Below are 5,432 nucleotides of genomic sequence, written 5' to 3'. Positions count from 1 at the left end.
GTGCATTTGTGTGTGAGTGCATATTTGGGGCCCAGAGTCAATATCAAATGTCTTCCTCAATTGCTCTCTACCTCACTTTTTGAGGCAGGGTTTCTCCCTGGATCAGGAGCATGCTGATTTGGCTATACTGACAGGCCAGTAACTCCAAGGGATCCTGCTGTCCTTGTTTTCCCATTCCATAGCTTTTTATGATTGGATTTTAGGAGTTCTGATTCATATTCTCAAATTTATATGGTGAGCATTTCATTCATTGAGGTTTTCCCCTAGCCTGTTTTTACATTTTAAAAGTATAAAAAAGGCTTTGAATTGGGATGAGGTAATTAAGTTGTCAATATATAGGACACAGTAGTCTCTTCATGTTTTCATGTATTCTGTGTTCTTTGTTTGGGAGCATAGAAAGGGAGCTTGTACATACTATCCTTTATGGTGCTTGACTTGACTGACTCTTGATTAACAAATCTTTTAAGATTGGGTATTGGTTCTGGAAGACATGTGTGGAGTCTGCTGAAGGGGGAGTCACTGGCAAGAATTTGAACTTCAACTAAATTGCTATTGCAATATTGAATATTTAGCTGGTTCCTACAGTGATCTTCGTGAGCAAGTGGGATATACCTTTAGAGTACTATAGCAATTCTCTGTGTGTATGTGTTGTATGTACATGCATCTGTGCAGGTATGAGTGCATGTGAGAACATGTGTGTGTAGAGTCCTTGGATCATCAGTTAGCTTTCCCAATCATTTTCCACCTTTAATTTTTAAAGATTATTTTATTATTACTTATCTGTATACTTATGTCTATGTTTATATGCCATGTGTATGCAGTTACAGATGGAGTCCCAAATCTCTAGGTCTCCTGGAGCTGGAGATACATGTCACCTGTGGTGAGTGCTTGAAATTGAATTCCCATTTTCTGCAAGAACAGCAAACATGGCCTGTGTAGTGGCCCATGTCTTTCATCCCAGCACTTGGGAGGCAGAGGTGGGTAGATTTCTGGGTGTTAGATGTCAGACTTCTGGCCTATATGATGATGTTGAGGACAGTCAGGGCTGCAGACTAAGATCATGTCTTATAATAATAATGATCATAATAATACCAATAAATGCTCTTACCTACAGAATCATCTCTCTATATTCTTCATCTTTACTTTTTGAAACAGTATCTTTCATCCATCTAATTAGGCTTGGCAGATCCCAAGAGATTTGCCTGTCTTCACAAGGCTGGGACTACAGGCACACAGCTATATGTGGCTTTTACATATGTTCTGAGCATCTGAACTCATGTCTTTTTTTTTTTTTAAGATTTGTTTATTTTACGTAATGAGTACACTGTCACTGTCTTCAGACACACCAGAAGAGGGCATCAGATCCCATTACAGATGGTTGTGAGCCACCATGTGGTTGATGGGACTTGAACTCAGGACCTCTGGAAGAGAAACCGGTTGAACTCATGTCTTGACGCTTGTGTGGAAGCCATTTTATTGACTGAGCCATCACTCAACCCCCATTTTTTTAAAAGTCAGAGTCTCATGTATGTCAGGTTAGCCTCAAACTTACTATGTAGCAAAGGGTGACCTTGAACTTCTGATCCTTTACCTCCCCAAGAATTACAGGTTTGTGACATCAGGCCAGGTTATATGTAGTGCTTGAACCAAATCCAAGGCTTTGGGCATGATAGGTAAACGCTCTATCAATTGAACCATATCTCAACCACTCTCAACTAGAGGAATTCTAAATCTCCTTCCATGTTCACTTAATATCTGATGTTTTAGTGGCCATAAAAGTTGGTATTTGGGGTTGGAGAGATGATGACTCAGAAGTTAAGAATACTCGTTCTTACAGAGGACCCAGGTTCAGTTTCCAGCATCCACCTGGTGGCTCAAAACTACCTGTGATTCTAAAGACACCTGTGATTCTGATTCGGCTGGATCTGATGCCCTCTCCTGATTTCCTAGATTATCAGGCATGTTCTTTCTGGAAATGTATACATATGAGGTAAAGCACTCACATGCGTACAATGAAAACAGTCTGAAAAGTTAATAATTAAAAATTGCTATTGCAAAGCTGCTGATTTTCACCGAAACTCAGTTTTAATACCTGTAAAAATGGGTATGGCAGCATGACTGTATTTGACATTGGACGATGAAGTAAAAAAAAAGTGACAGAAATGTATGAGAATTAAGTGGTGTTTCAGTGGTGGTGCACGCCTTTAATCCCAGTACTTGGGAGGCAGAGGCAGGTGGATTTCTGAGTTTGAGGCCAGCCTGGTCTACAGAGTGAGTTCCAGGACAGCCAGGGCTACACAGAGAAACTATGTCTCGAAACCCCCAACCCCCAAAAAAGTGGGGTTTCAACCATGAATCATCTGATGTCCTTAGATCCCTATGTATGCCTCTAATATCCAAGCTCAACTCCGTTTCTTTCCTTAATTATCTTTGTGTAGGCCTCTGTCATCCCAGAGGTTCCAGAGGTGGACCACATGGACAATTTCAATGTAGCTCCCCTTCCTCTACAGAGATACTGCTCTTACAAAAGAGGACACCGGTTCACGTAGTCAACTCCTAGAAAAGAACATCCTCATGACATCAGACATTGGTCCTTGAGTCAAGTCCTCTGGGTCCATATCTGTCATTCAGGTCACATGGTAGCATACACAATCCTGTCCTTAGGTTTTAGGGACATCCATGATGTCCATCCATGTGACCCTTTGCTGACTGCCCCTGTCTCTTCTCAGCGGATGTTGTAGATGCTCATCTCTAACATCTGTGGGTCTCTACTACAGCATCATTTTCAGTCTCACAGTAGTTTCACCTGTTGCTGCCTTTTCAGGAACTGCCTATAGGGATCACGACCTGAACATGATCTCTGGCTTTCCTGTGAAGTATCATGGAAACCTCTGTGCCACCTGCACACAATTCTTACAATCTGCATTCCTATGAAATTCAGATGCTGACAAGTTCTGCTAACAGATATGGTGGTTAAATGTTGATCAGAGCTGTGGCATCCTATCCAGATGGTTGAATGTGGAGAAACACTTGCTTGGGTTGTCTGTGTAGCCATTTTCTCTGAACCATTCTATCCTGGAAGGAAACACCTTAAAACTCAGGCTCAGGAAATTCTAAAGGGAGGCTCATTAAGTCTCAGAAACTAAACAACTCAAAGGTCTGTTAGTCCTTGAAATTGATCAGATGAACGAGGTCTCCCCTTCTCAAAGTTTTATAAACAGTAAGGATTACTGACAACAGGCAATTGCTGATTCAGTTGCCTGAAAAATGTACAGAGAATTTCAGGGTTCAAGCTTTTTTTTTTTGCTCTGGGTGAAATCCTAGAGCTATCCAGGCTTATATAAGGAGCTTCTCACCACCACTCCTGCAAGGAATCCCAATAAACCAGCTGGCTTGCCAAGTTGAACTTTTCTGTAATTGTTATTTTGGTCTGCCATCAGTTCCTTATCTGGGGTTAATAGGTACTTGTGTTTATGTCCCATCTCCTCAGAAAAACTGTCATACAACAAGGTTGCTTTGTGTGAGCATGTTGCCTTGAAGCTCTCAAAGCAATCTTTCAAATGACTTTATATTTTTACACCATTGAGCCTGTCCTGATGGGTGAGGTGCAGCCCAAACCCAAGATACCCTAAAGACAGCTTTCCTACTGTCCCAATACAAATTACTTGGTGTCTTAGTCAGGGTTCCTATTCCTGCACAAACATCATGACCAAGAAGCAGTTTGGGGAGGAAAGGGTTTATGCAGCTTACACTTCCATACTGCTGTTCATCACCAAGGAAGTCAGGACTGGAACTCAAGCAGGTCAGGAAGCAGGAGCTGATGCAGAGGCCATGGAGGGATGTTCTTTACTGGCTTGCTTCCCCTTGCTTGCTCAGCCTGCTCTCTCTCTCTTGTTTGTTTGTTTGTTTTGTTTTTAAAATCGAGGTATTTAATAAAAGATTCCTATTCCCATAAATGTTTCCAACAATCTAAGTTTTCCCAGAAAGTCCATATCCATGCAATGGGTCAACAATCCAGGCCACAACGTCTTGTTGCAGGTTCTTTAGGCAAAGTACAGGTTTGCTGCATCTCATTGCTTCATGTCCATCCTGAAGATCTGCTTCGCAACCAGCTTTCAATCTTAACTAAATTTCTTTCAGTCCCTTCTCCTTAACTCTTGAAGACATCATTAAACCATCTCACTTGTCAAGCTATAAGTATATCATGCCACTTCTCATTTCAATAGAAAAGGTGTTCCAGGCCAAACCAGTGCTCTTCTTTGTCCCTTTAAGGAGATTTGGATTTGGCTGTAAGGGCTCGCCCTTTGACATTTTGTCCTCAGCCTTGCCCTCAGAGATGACCAGCTTATTCTGCAGGGAACACAGCAGCTGGAGGTAGCTCTGGTTCCTCTGCAGCTTCCCCTGTTCCTGTCCCGCTTGCTGCTTCAAGGTTTCCAGTTCCTGGTGGGGTCCGTCAAGCTTCTCCAGAGCCCTCTTCCCGCGGCGCCTCTTGACCTCTGCAGACGTCTTTGTCAGATTCTGCAAACGCTTCTGTTGCAGCGCCCACTGCTTCTGAGCCAGCTGAAGTTTCTCCTCAAGGACTCGCTTCTTAGCCTCGAGTTGCTCAAAAGCCTTCTGAAGCTCTTTGTAATTCCTGTGAGCCTCTTTAACCTGGGGTAAGGCCTCCAACAGGGCCCATTTTATGACATCCACGTGATCCATGTATGTGGCCTTCATGTCCTTTTACTGCTCCTTAGTTTCAGTTGCCTTTTGCCGACTTGCATCTTCAGAAGCCAAAGCATCTGGATTCTGGTCAGTATCCTCCTGAGGCAGAGAAGTCTGTAAGAAGTTCACTACTTGAAGCTGGCTACAAAGCAGTTTGTCTTTCTTCCGCGACTTCCTCATGAACTCCTCCATGATCTTGGCAGGCAGCTCTGCTTCTTCCTGCAAGCCTACAGGTTCTAGAATGGCTGCTGCCTCAGCCAGAACCTCTTTCGTCGCAACAGCGTTTTGTCTCCGCGTCCGCCATCGTTCTCCTGCTCTCTTACAGAACCAAAACTACCAACCCAGAGATGGTCCCACCCACAAGGGGCCTTTCCCCCTTGATCACTAATTGAGAAAATGCCTTACAGTTGGATCTCATGGAGGCATTTCCTCAACTGAAGCTCCTTTCTCTGTGATAACTCCAGCTGTGTCAAGTTGACACACAAAACCAGCCAGTACACTTGGCTTTAAAAAAAATAGTGTATACACTTTGTATAAAAATATAAGGGAGTTTGGCATGAAATTTTACATGATCCTTTCATCATATTTCCTCTCATTACTCAAACTTGTTACTCTCCTGTTGGTCCCATCTTTATTCCTTTATAACTATTTTTTCTATGTGGGGCCTGGAGAGATGACTAAATGGTTAAGAGCACTTTCTACTCTTACTGGAGTTTGGTGCCCAACAT

At 42.9% G+C, this 5,432-nt stretch overlaps 1 pseudogene; it reads right to left on the bottom strand.

Annotated features, from left to right (window-relative positions):
- On the bottom strand, positions 4,083-5,021 carry Gm8099 (predicted gene 8099; annotated as a pseudogene).

The sequence above is a fragment of the Mus musculus genome, chromosome 5 (assembly GCF_000001635.26).
Source record: "Mus musculus strain C57BL/6J chromosome 5, GRCm38.p6 C57BL/6J".
NCBI lineage: Eukaryota > Metazoa > Chordata > Mammalia > Rodentia > Muridae > Mus > Mus musculus.
The sequence above is the reverse complement of the archived record's forward strand: the minus strand, read 5'-3'. Positions and strand labels throughout refer to the sequence as shown.